The sequence below is a fragment of the Dermacentor albipictus genome, chromosome 1, assembly GCF_038994185.2.
Source record: "Dermacentor albipictus isolate Rhodes 1998 colony chromosome 1, USDA_Dalb.pri_finalv2, whole genome shotgun sequence".
In the NCBI taxonomy this organism is placed as follows: Eukaryota; Metazoa; Arthropoda; class Arachnida; order Ixodida; family Ixodidae; genus Dermacentor; species Dermacentor albipictus.
In genome coordinates, this window is record NC_091821.1 from 65,410,009 (window position 1) to 65,423,888 (window position 13,880).

Below are 13,880 nucleotides of genomic sequence, written 5' to 3' on the forward strand. Positions count from 1 at the left end.
AACATTTCTGTGACAATTAGGCTTTACCCTGATGATTGTGTCTTTTATACAAAAGTAAGGATGGTCTCAGATAAACTACTACTGAACAGTGTGTTACAAAATGTTTCTGCTTGGTGTGAATCATGGCGAATGTACATTAACTTTGAAGAAAACTGTATTAATGAGGATCACTCAAAACAAAGATGCCTTACTGTTTTATTGCAGTATTAATGGTGTGACACTTACAGAAGTAACAGATTATAATTATGTAGGCCTCTGGATCAATAGCAAGCTTAGCTGAAATAAACATTGATTTCATAACGTGTAACGCCTTTCGTAAATTGTTTTTCTTAAGACGGGAATTGCGGTTGTCCACTTCATCTGTCGGCCTTCTTGCTTACAAATTTATTGTTTCGCCTACCTTAGATTATGCAGCTATCATTTGGGACCGATTCACTAAGACTAACATAAACAAAATAGAGAGGGTTCAAAGGCGGGCTGCTAGATGCATATATAACAATTACCGACGTACACCGGTAACACATCTTTTAATCAAAGCTGGCCTGCCGACGACAGCTGAGCGAAATCGTTCTGCACGACTTAAATTTACGTGCCAATTAATTAAAGGACGCTACAGAACTGAACTTCAACTTCAGTCAAGGCATACTTCAAACTTCAAGTATGCCTTCCTCACGAATGCCATTGTTGCAGATTGCCACGACATGGGCCTATTGCTACATCGTCTTCGGAGCCAACCAACAAGGCGAAACTGGACCGTTCCCAACCTGTGATCTGGCTGCGCACGCAAGGCCTAATATGGATCGTGCTCGACTACTCGTCTGGCAACCTGGAACTGATACTACAGTCGTCACAGCCAACGGTGGATTTAAAAGCCAGCCAGCCATCGTCCGCTTCGGGCACAGCATCGCTTCAAGTATGCCTTCCTCACGAATGCCATTGTTGCAGATTGCCACGACATGGGCCTATTGCTACATCGTCTTCGGAGCCAACCAACAAGGCGAAACTGGACCGCTCCCAACCTGTGATCTGGCTGCGCACGCAAGGCCTAATATGGATCGTGCTCGACTACTCGTCTGGCAACCTGGAACTGATACTACAGTCGTCACAGCCAACGGTGGATTTAAAAGCCAGCCAGCCATCGTCCACTTCGGGCACGGCATCGCTTCAAGTATGCCTTCCTCACGAATGCCATTGTTGCAGGTTAGTTACCTGGCGGGTGCTGCTTCGGTTAAATCTAGCGATTATTGTATCATAGCGATGTCGTGCCCGACAGAGTGGACTGACGCGTTTAAGCGGTTGGTTACTTTGTTTGCAAAAATGTACTTTACTTTGTTTGAGCTGCTACTTGTCCTCGCGGGTGACGTCGAGCAGAATCCCGGCCCAATGTCGAAGGTTGAGGCAGACGCCTTCGCTGCTGCCTTGGAACGAATAAGTAAGCTTGAAGGCGCCGTGACTGCTATGCAAGCCGAGTGTAAAAATTTCCAAAAGGGACAGGCAGCTGCTTTGGAAACTGCACGCAAACATGCAGAAAATGAGAAGGCTTTGCGCAGTGACTTTACACGTGCGAACGAGGAACGCGCTGCCGCCGTAAACGAAATTAAAGTGCTAAATACGAAGCTAGTAGCGTTGGAATCATCTGTGCCATCTCAACCAGCTGGGGATTCTGGAACGTATTTGGAAACATTGCGTGACGTTTCAATCAGCTGTATAAAATATCTTCTAGATGTGAAAATGCGGAAAACCGTATGCGACGATCCAACCTGCTCTTCTTTGGAATAGCAGATGAGGCTAAGGAAAACTGGGCAGCTTCAGAAAAAAAAAGTGATACAATTTTGCTCCGAAAAATTGGGTACGGAATTCACGACTGCGCAGTTTGAGAGGGTGCACCGATTAGGGAAGTTTGCGGAAGGCAGGGTGAGGCCTATTATTGCGAAAATGACGTTTTTCAAAGACAAAGGCCGTATCTTGTCTTCTGCACGAAAACTGAAAGGGTCTGGTTTTTCAATTCGCGAGGATTTTTCGCCAGCTACCCGGCAGGCAAGAAAGCAGCTAATTGCTTTTGCGAAAACTGAAGCAAAGCCATTTACGTTGTCAACCGATCGACTACGAATTGGGGACGCCATTTATATTTTCGATAGCACTCGGAATACAGTTGTTCCTTGTGTTAAATAGCAGCAAACCACACTGCATGATGTGAACTGTAGGAAGTCAGTCACCTGTCATCGCACCATCATTATCATTATCTTTCACAAATATCCGAAGTCTGTTGCCTAAACGCGACGATATTGCCTCATTTCTTGATGACTGCAGTTCAGATATTCTTGTTCTTACTGAAACATGGCTACACTCTGAAATAACAGATAATGAAATATTTCCACATGATAGCACATGTAACATTTTAAGGTGTGATCGGACCGAAAAGAGAGGTGGTGGCGTACTCCTTGGTATCAAAAGAACAGTTACCTCACAAGTTATTAATGTAGATTCTAGTATTGAGATAGTATGGGCTGAATGTGAAACCTACAGAAACAAGCTACTGATAGGATGTTGTTATCGTCCTCCCGATGCAAACCAGTACTTTCTTGTCGAACTGCGCAATAGTATTTCTAAAGCCCTTGAGCTCTGTCAGGCTGATATCATCTATGTTTTTGGCGACTTTAATTTTCCTTTGATCGACTGGAATAACCTATCATCCTCTTGTCATACATCAATGGAGTTCATTTCTTTAATGTTAGATTTCAATTTATTCCAAATAATTACCCAGCCCACCCGTGGCACTAACATTTTAGATTTAGTTTTCACTAACACCCCTGAAACAATTGGTGAAGTTGTTTGCTTAGACGGTTTCAGTGATCACAAGCTACTACAACTTACTCTTAACATTCCCTTGAAATATACAGGCGTCTCAAACAAAATCATCCGTGATTACAACAGGGGAGACTATGGCAATATTAACAAAGAACTTGAGACTTTTCTTTCTGGCACCTTTTTAGCTTCGTTTTCTGCTCGGTCAGTCAACGAAAACTGGCTTCTGTTTAAAGAAAAGATGTGTGCTTTAGTGGAAACTTATATCCCCCAAATAAGAATAACAGGCGATAGACAGAACCCTTGGTTCACCAAGCACCTTCGACGGCTCAGAAACAAGAAGAAAAGGCTATACGCAACTGCAAAGCGTACAAACTCACCCGTGGTATGGGACAATAATAGCTCATTTTTGAAAGTTTACTGTTCATCTTTAAGAGAGGCTAAAGAAAAATACTACTCTCAAGATCTACCTTCACTACTTAAAAACAACCCCCGAAAATTCTGGCAGGTGATTTCACCCAATAGTGGCTCACATCACATTTCACTAAGTGATAGGAATCAAGCTCCAATCAGTGCCAAGGAATGCCCAGTTGTCTTTCATTAATTTTTTTCATCCATATTCACAATAGGAGACCATTCTAATCTGCCGGAAGTCACTGATCTAGATTACCAATACATGCAATCCATCGATGTAATAGAGGATGGTATCACAGGTCTCATAAATAACCTTAAGTTGACTACTTCTTCGGGTGTCGATAATATTAACTCAAAAATTTTGAAGAATACAGTCACGTTATCTAGCAAATTCTTATGCAATATAGTCCGCCAGTCGTTGTCATCAGGCCAGCTTCCCTTAGACTGGAAAATTGCAAAAGTGATACCAGTTCACAAAAATGGTAGCAAGAATTCCCCAGAAAACTATCGGCCGATATCATTGACAAGTATTTGCCGCAAAATGCTTGAACATATCATTGCATCTCACACATATCATCATCTGGAATCAAATAATTTTTTTCTTTATTAACCAACATGGGTTTAGGAAAGGTTTGTCATGTGAGACGCAGTTACTAGAATTCACTACAGACTTGCATTTTAACATGGACCATAATCTTCAAACAGATTGCTTTTTTCTCGACTTCTCCAAAGCCTTCGACCGTGTGGCTCACTGCCGTTTAATTTCCAAGTTATCCGTTCTCAAATTAGACTGCTTAACGCTCTCCTGGATTCGTAACTTCCTCACAAATCGTCAGCAATTTACAGTCGTTAATAATTTTACGTCACCCCTTGCATATGTCAGTTCCAGTGTACCGCAGGGTAGCGTACTAGGACCCTTGCTTTTTCTTATTTACATCAATGATCTGCCCAATAACATCTCATCCTGCATGCGTGTTTTCGCCGATGATTGTATAATATATCGACCCATTCGCAGCCTTGATGACCATCGCATTCTTCAAGAGGACCTTCATCTCGTTACCAAATGGTGTGAAGACTGGCAAATGAAACTTAATTAATCTAAATGCCAACTAATGACATTCACGCGAAAAACAACAACTCATAGGTTTTCCTATTATATCAACTCAAATATAGTATCTCAGGCATCAGCATATAAATATCTAGGCGTAAATCTTACACCGAGCCTTTCCTGGGCCTTTCACATTGCAACCATATGCGCAAACGCTTCCAAATCTCTTGGGTATATTCGCCGCAACTTGCGTAATTGCCCGTCTAACATCCGTAAATTAGCATTCGTATCATTTGTACGCCCTCAGCTCGAATTCGCGTCCCATATATGGTCTCCCTACCATGAATACCAAATCCACATGTTAGAAGCCATCCAAAACCGAGCTAGTCGATTTATTTCCCGAAATTACAGCTACCAGTCAAGCATTACTCAAATAAAACTCGACCTTTCACTTCAATCACTGAGTAGCCGACGTGACATAGCCCTCCTGTCCTTGCTCCATAGATATGTTCACCAACTCAAGCCACCAAACTTGCCACAGGAACGCGCGTCTTGCACATCACGACGACTTAATAATGATTTAAGCCTCACTCGCATTTATGGCAACACTAACGCATTTAACTTCTCGGCTTTACCACGAGCGATTCGGTTATGGAATTCGCTTCCTAATAGCACTGTCGCTCAAATGAGCAATGATAAATTCAGACAACTACTGAACCTACAGTCTTCATCATAACAAATATATTCATCTGTACATATGTCATGCCATATAATACGTGACTTTCTTGTTATTGTGGTTTCAATTTTGTTTGCTTTATGTACTCGCGCTACGTACGTTATATTCGCGCAAGTGTTACATTGCCTTTTATGTTAGAGTGAATTGCCCTTTTCATTCCTTTCCCGATAACGCTTTGTATTGATTTAGCGTTTTTTTTTAAACACTGTTTGGAAGCATGTGATAATTACAAACATTTTTAGCTCACTTTTTTTAGCGCTCATATATATGTTTTCTCTTGTCATTTGTTCAATGACGCCCCCCTTACTCATTGCTCCCCTTGGGGCCTGTAAGGTACTTTGAAATAAATAAAATAAAAATTTACTTTATTTTCTTCTGGGTATGCGACTCGACAACAACGTCAGCTAACTTTAACCCATTTTCGCGTTCCTAATAATTGCTTTAAGTACTAATTTCTTCCACGAACTATAACCGATTGGGATAACCTCACTGACAATGAAGTGTTGCAACCGTCACTGACGTTGTTCGCACAACATGATACCTAGTGTGTGTTATTGCATTTTGTCAGTCTGTTGTTGTATTGTATATTTTATTTCTACTGTTTGACACCTTGTTCAAATGTTGTATTCTTAATTCTGTCTGCGGAGCTTCAACCGGCACCCTTATTTCTTTCTGTTTACGCTTTGCCTGCTTTGTGAAACTGCTTAGTTATTTTTCCCACCCTGCGATAATCCCGATATTGGGATCGCAGTATCAATAAATAATATTGAATATTGAGAAGTGAAAGTAATATTGAGAAGTGAATGCTGTTGTAGCCCTTCGCTTCCCTTCATGTCACTTCGGCAGCAAAGTTCTGGTGTTAACTCAGCGGTCTTCTCGATATTGAGGGAGGAAGGCCTAGCTTAGGGTAACACATAGGTCGTTCGCTATGTCACTAGCTGGGATTGGCTTAGCTTGGAGCAGCATATGCCTGCGTACGCTCTTCGTTGCTCGTGGCAGCTCGCACCTTGAGATGATTGAGACTCTCATTGACGCGCGCAAACGCACGAACACGTCAAAACATTTTTAAATAGGCGCAATAGTGGGAAATAAACGTCTGGACACAAGAATATGTGTTGCTCAGTCTAAGCGCCTTCTTCGAAATTTGTAGAATGTGCAAGCACCGCAGGTGCTTGGGGTGTACATTCTATGTGTCTTTGCGTCTTCAATTATTTCGCGCCATCGCATCTGTGATCTATTACAAATTAGCACCACCTAGCCCAAGCGTCAATATACTATTGTAAAACTTAAAGACCCAAGCATGAAACGCATTATCAATTCTGACCCTCTCGGCTCTTTTCTCACCGAAAAATCTTCAAGCAGATTGGCTTCGAGGCTGCTAAACTTACAAAAAGCAGGCTTGTTTTTAATTTTGAAAAGTAAGAATTTGAATAGACGGGCCTCGAGAGTTTTAAAACTACCTAATGTTTACAAATGTAGGCTTTTTTATTTCTTTCGGCGAAGACGATGTGACCAAATCGCCGTTTGCGCAGTATTATCAAAGCGTGGTGCGTGACAGTCCGAAACAGCAAGTTGTTGTTGTTGTTGTTGTTGTTGTTGTTGTTGTTGTTGTTGTTGTTTACTGAACCGCTTGCAACTGCTTTGTGTGGTTAAACGAATTAAACCAGTGAAAAGAAATAAGAATTGTGAGAGAGCAAAGTAAGTGCAATGTAAAAGAGCCGCACGTTTGCGTCGGAACTGCCGCCATGTATGCATGTTAGAGCGCGGAGATACGTCCGATATATTTCGTCTAGTGCCGACATTCTGAACGAGGGAGCATTACGCCAATATCATTCAATGCCAGTGCAATAACTAGCAGAGGAGATGCGTCGCAGCTCGTGTGTGAGGAAATGAAAAGCAGCTCCCCGCTACAGCAGTGAACGACGCACTTTCGGAACGCTAATTTAAGGCGTGTTCGTCGGAGCTTGCAGTGTGGGATACGTTGTTTTTAGTATATGTATAAGGAAATGACTGTCCCGTTCTTGTTTGTTTTTGGCGCCAAGTAATGAGTTGGTAAGTATATCAAGAGACGACAAGGATGTAACCGTGAGGGCGGCACGCGAAATCGCAAAATGTGCTTCAACGTAAAAAAGAATGAAAAAACGAGAAGAAAACAAGAGGAGATACAAAGATGCCAAGCGCATATGCTCGTCTCATGTGCTGACAAGTGGGCCCCTCCTATGTCAGTGTATCTGACGCTCGCAAAATAAGGTTTTTTGGTGCTGTTCTTCCGGCATGAGTGACTTCGAATCACGAGAAACATTCCCGCTGTTGTAAATAAGCATGTGGCACGTGGGGAAAGAGGAATGCGAGAGTGAAAGCGCGCGTGATCGGCTAAGAAGACTCACAAATGCATGAACCTTGTACAATCATCATGCACTCTGTTTTTGTTTTTCAAAGTTCGCGCATGTTTTTCCTCCTCTGTCATGGGCTGCATCATATACCAGTAGCACTGGCTCCTTCTAGGAGATTGCGCCAATCATTGTCTCTCGCGTCTTGGATGGCAACTTTACAGCCCCGAAATACGCAGGTTACGGTTTCTATTATGAGACGAACTACTCCTGTAAAGTTGTCATTTTCTCAGTTAGCTGGTGCTCAGGGATGGTTATTTCTTGGCAATAATGTGCTATAACTGCGGCATCCACTGAAGACAAGATTAGAACGTCACTAAAGCAGCGTACGAGCACTTGGTGCTTCGGAAAGTGGGTCCATGCACGAAAAGTACGTCACGGCAAAACGTGCTCTAGATTAGGAGGCAACACCCAGAAAACATGATGTAAAACTGTTGTGGCCTGATAATCAACATATGTGATGCCTCCTTCTAGTTAATATTGGTGGTTCAGTATATATACTAAGAACGATTACGTTGGTGCATAGGATCTTGATTACGTGCCTCCCTAAAGATCATTGGACCGCGTGTCAGGCACGCAGTGTGTGTCCGTAATTTCCGTTTCTATACAATGGACGGCATTAGCTGTAGAACACCTTTTGATCTAAGCCCTCTCGAATCGATCGCATCTAATAACAATGCTTCTGGTCACGCAACACGGGTACGCACCCCGAGTAAGTCGCATGGTACGAAAGCGCACGCTCGGCCTTTTAGTTATAGAGTGCAATGTGAGGTCCCTAAGAGCTCGTCATGCTTATGTAGCCATCAAACTTTTAAAAATTGAAGGTCTCGCAGAGATCAACACACCTTGGAAAACAATGGTTTATTTCTGCGCTCCAAAAGCGTGGTGTTTGCCAAAGGGTACCAGGCCACAGAATGTCAAAGAATGCGCGCGACGGCGCGCTTCGGCTGGAGGGAAGCCCCCTCCCGGCTTTACAAAATTATGTGCTTTTACGGGCCAAAACCACTTTCTGATTATGAGGCACGCCATAGTGTAGGACTCCGGAAATTTTGACCACCTGAGGTTCTTTAAGGTGCACCTAAATCTAAGTACGCGGGTGTTTTCGCATTTCGTCCTCATCGAAATGCGGCCGCCGTGGCCGGGATTCGATCCCGCGACCTCATGCTCAGCACCATAGCCACGGAGCAACCACGGCGTGTCTCCTCCCGGCTTTGGTGTAAGAAGATACGCCGCCTGTGTAGTCCGAGGGCTCCCGTTCGCGGTCCTTCTTTTTGTCAGTTTAACGACGTCGCAGAACCGGGGCGCGGTTTGCTTGCTTACGAACTCACAAATTCCTTTAAATAGAAACATGTCAGAATATATATCAGATTGCATACTTACATTTGCCAAGGCGACCTCGTATACTGCCAGGAAATATCGCCACGCACAGAGCGACACCCTGCGCATCTGCATCATGTGGGTCTCTTTCATGTGCAGGTGTGACTCATCAGAGGGAACTCTCTAAACAGTCTGCAAAAGGTAAGCGCGGTGAAAAAAATAAAAAAATATCTGGACATTCGCCACGAATAAAACAAAATTGAACATGAGCACCAACACAGAAGTCTTAAAACGATATAGCGAAGTATGTTGTGAGAGGAAAAGGGTAAAGCAATATCGTATAGATCAGCAATGAATGAAGAAAAAAATTACGCAGTAAGAAGCTAATACAACAAAATATATGCGCTTAAATTAAAGTCCTACGCAAGACATGGACGATTACATTGCATACTGATGGTATATACATTGTACACAAACTAGCATAGTGCCACAACCGTAAGCAAACTCTTTTCATAAAATGAAATAAATACATGGCTAAGACGCATCAGGGACGATATGAATTAGAGTGCTGCGAAACTTGTTACATACATCGACATCCATGCTATTAAATTTGTTCAAAACACGTGGTAGTGTGTTACCTGAACTTTGAGTTCCGTGGTTAGTTCGGCATATTGGAACGTATCAAAGCTCCGAGTGTCTGCTCTTCTACACAGGTACATTAGTATGAAGAGGCGCCAGAGTGCATAGGCTATTGCTATTAGCTCTTATTTCTCTCCTGTAACCATCAATAAGCTTAATACGCTAAATATCCAAAAGTTTAATAAAACTGATCCCCTGGAACAGCTCATCTCTGTGTGTGAAAATGCACTGGATATTGCGCGCAATACCTTATTCTGTAAACAATTTGTTTTTGCAATTCAGTAGCAGTCGTTCCAGATTCAAGCCGGCAATAATTCAGATGGGACAAAAACATAGAATTACACAATAAAATCTGGACTTTATATGGAAGGAGGTGTCGATGCCGACCCATTGCTCCTGTTATACGCGATAGCTTAGCTACAACTGTATTTACATGGTTATCCCAACTCAGGTGACTCGCAAAATGCACATCTAAGACTTGTACGCTATGTATGAAGTCAAATTTTCCGGAGCCGAAATGTAAATCAGACGATATTGAAACTTGGTCATATTTAGCCGCGAATATTATTTCTTTCGTTTTGGACATATTGATCTTCAGTTTATTCACAGCTGACCAACACTACAAACCTTCTATAGCGCTGACTTGCTTCTTCAAGTCAGCGCTATATCATGATGCCGCCTACTGTATTTGATGAAAAAAGTAAAGTTGCATCATCTGCATAGATATTATATTCTGCACTTGTAGACATGTTGACTATATCATTTATATATAGGTGGAAGAGGTGAGGACCAAGAATACTGGCCTGCGGTACACGAACTGCTATTTGTTAGCCCGAGGATTTATAGTCGTTTATACTGACATATTGAATGCGGTGTTCAAGATATGACGAAACATGTGCAAGCACCGGACCCCGGAAACCATATGAGTCAAGTTTTACTAAAAGCCGTTTATGATTGACGAAGTAAAAAAACTCGGGGGAAATCCACCAGCATACATAGCACAGCTTTGCTAGCCTCAAGCATCCTATAATTTATTCTTTTATCTCAAGTAACGGGAATTTCTGTCGATTAGTTTTTTCGTAAAACCAAACTGCGTTTCGGTTATTATGTTGTAGGTTTCACAAAATTTATTCATGCGAGTGTGAATTACTTCTTCTAGACCTTTACAAAATATAGGTAGGACCGAAGCTAGTCTGCACTTTGACAAACAGTTTATCGCCATTTTTGTAGATCTCAGGAACTGCAGCTATTCGCATACGGCGAGAGAACACTCCCGACACAAGGCATACATTAACAACGCGGGAGATCACTTAGGTTATTATATCCATTACGTACTTTATTGGTCTGATCTGTAAGTCGCCCGCATCGCAGCTCTTGCAGATTTTTTTTTTTAGTTTCACAAATGCCGTGAACACCTCAGAACACGTTAATGGGTTCATGAACATTGCGTCCATATTGCTAAAAGGGCGCGGAATGTTAGCCGACTCATAAGACCCTCCAATATTTCACGTCACAAAAAAAGCATTAAATCTTCTTCTAGCACTGTTCCAGGTAGATTTTCGCCATTAACACTGACCTCGTATGAAGTGCCACTTTGCTGCAGTCGCAAGATAGTAGTATTGACTCTCTTCCACAGTTCTTGTTCGTCCCGACAAGATTCAAATGTGATGTCATAACACTCTTGCCCAAATCTCTTGCCCACCTTAGCTGTTTCCTTAGTTTGTTTCTATAAAATTTGTATGTCACAGGAAGCCCGGGATCAAGTGCGTAAATAAATATTTGGTGCATTTTATCTATGCACTGTTTCTGCGCAGCAAACTTCGCGTTATCCATTCCATGCGGGCTTTCGTCGGGGGAATATCTTTGTCTTATAAAGCAAATGCTCGCAATAAATTGCTCTAAATCTACGAAACGCTTTAACGTACGCGCTGCTTGCGTCCGTAAGCAAAACAACATAAGACACACTATAGTCGGATACAACTTTAGAAAAAAAGAGGAGGCCCCGCTCAGATGACCGAAGCGCGACAGCCGATTGCCTCCGCGACTAAAATAGTCCCGCTCGAAAAATCATGCTCCTTAATGCGTAATTCTCGGTATAAATAAAGACTTTTGTATTTTGATGACTGGTTTAGTAGAGCCCTCATGTGCTACAGCACATTCCGGATAGCAACAGAAACATAACCCCGTGCCTTCCTCAACGCTGCCCGTCGTCTGCTCTTTAGCTTCATTGCAAGTGACTAAAGTAGAAAGAGCAGCTCTGCAAGGCTTTTGCGCTTGTTCACGTGTACACGGCGTATCCACTACTATTTTTCCAAGCTTAAAATTAATCAGTTGCTATTGGAAAAGTACTGATATAAAACAATGCATTTATCTCAACTATTACAAACCTGGGGCGAGAATATGCTCGAGGCAGGAAAGTACAAAAATGCTTCATTCATTGTTTTAAATAAATACTCTTGTTTTTAAATAGCACAAAAATTATATTTTTTGGTTTTGCGTTTTCACACTTTCACAGCCCGCATACTATAGCTTGCGCGCGCAGTGCACTGCAATGTTCCTTCGCCGGATCACGGCTCAGAATAAACGCACGCGGTACAAATGCCGCATCGTAAGCTCGTAGTAATATTTCCGGCATGATAGACCATCACAAACAGTTCTGGAATTCACTCTGACGAGGGGCTGAAGCACACAGCTGACGCGACCTCGCCCAGTTCGAAGCGCGGGCGGCCATCTTCGTCGGAGAAGTGACCGGCCGTCCGGCTCATGACGTTAGTCCAGAGTGCGCACCCATTGGTGGATGCTCGTGTGCCTCCGCCTCGGAGGAGTAAACGCCCCCTTTTTTCTAAAGTTGTATCCGACAAAAGTATTCATAAGCTCCTGTCGGAAGCAGGCAAGGCTAGCATCAGTAGAGAGAGAGAGACAAACGTTTACTGATACGAAATGCATAGAGGTTGGCCTGATATATATTCCCCTAGCCAGCTACTCTGCGTTGGGGGAAGGGGAAGAGGGAAAGAAAGAGGGAAGGAAGAGGCGCATGATGGGTGACGATGACGAGAGAAGGAATGTAAACCATATGGCAAGAAATTTGGCATGCTCAAAGCTTACAGTCCCAGGCCCGTACTTTTTAAAAAGTTCAGCGTCTGGCCAAGGGCCTAAAATAACGTCCTCCGACAACGGTGGGCTGTCCAGACGCGTAGGGTCATTGTTCAACTTTTGACGCTCTTCCACGTACTTAGGGAAGTCACAAAGCACAAGACCTATAGTCTCATTCACACTGCACAACTCACAGTCTGGAGACTCAGTGCGTCGCATGAGGTGCACGTATCAGCGCGTAAAGGCTACCCCAAGTCTTAGTCTCTGCAGAACACTGGCACAGCTGCGTTGAATTTTCGGTGGTAGCCTAAATTTCATGGTAGGGTCCAATCTCTGGAGTCATCTGTAGCGATTATCCGGATTGTCCCAGTGTTTTTCTGTCGATTTTCAGATGACACTGGAGAGGAGGCAGTTGGCGTCCGCTCTTGAAAAAGGGATTGCAAGGAGTCACTCTGGTTCTTCGAGCGCTTTCTTCGCTTCGGCATCGGCCAGTTTGTTGCCGTGTGTGCCACAGTGACTGGGAGTCCACTGAAATGTGATGTGGTGGCCATTTTCCTGCGCTAAAGGGTAGAGCTCGGCAGTTTGAAGAGCCAACACTCTGTAAGCGCTTTCTTTCAGCACCACTCTAAGTAGTTGCAGAGCCGATTTTGCGCCACTGAAAACTGCATACTCGACGAGGCTGTCGCGAAATGTATCGAACGGCCTTTCTGATTGCCACTAGTTACGTAGATGTTGTAGTCGTCTTGTTACACAGACGAAACCGTCGAATGACTTGATGCGCAGGCACTACGAAAGCCGTACCAGACGCATACGACGAGACCAATCCGTCTCTATACACATTCACCGAGGAGTCATATTATTTCGACATATATTCGAGTGTTAAATATCTGAGGCCGACGGTAGGTATTCGCGATTTTTTAGAAATTCCGAGAATAAATAGACCTACCCGTATTTTGGACATTACCCATGGGGGCATACGTGGAAAGTCAGCAGGGGCAAAGTATAATGGTATGGTAGGTTCTTGGCATTTAATGGCTCTTGAAGAAGTGGAGTCCGGCCGTATGTCGGGAAATATCGATAAGGGGTGGCGTCCATGACGGCACAGCAGTCGCAGGAATACTCGAAGAGGTTCGCATCGTAGATAGACAGGTAAAGGGGTGACACGAGCCTCCTCAATTGTTCCGTAGGTTGAGGTGCAACGTGGAACACCGAGACATGTTTTCAGCATCTGTGCCTGGGCGCTTTCCAGCGTACACAAACATGACCGGCTCATACTTGATAAAACTGGCAGGCTATACGGAATGTAGACGACGTAGAGAGCCTGGTACAGCCAGAGTAGCGAATGCTCAGATGGACCCCACTTCATACCGGCCAGAAAGCGGAAAACTTGAGCAAGCCCAGTTAATTTTTTTCTTTAACATTGCCACATGCTTCGATC

The 13,880-nt window shown here is 43.4% G+C and overlaps 1 long non-coding RNA gene across 1 annotated transcript; it reads left to right on the forward strand.

Annotated features, from left to right (window-relative positions):
- The first annotated feature begins 748 nt into the window (after window positions 1-748).
- Window positions 749-12,922, forward strand: LOC135912468 (uncharacterized). Its single transcript, XR_010567680.2, has 3 exons — window positions 749-1,200; window positions 8,870-8,911; window positions 12,834-12,922. It is a non-coding gene; the product is annotated as an uncharacterized lncRNA (long non-coding RNA).
- Window positions 12,923-13,880: the final 958 nt, after the last annotated feature.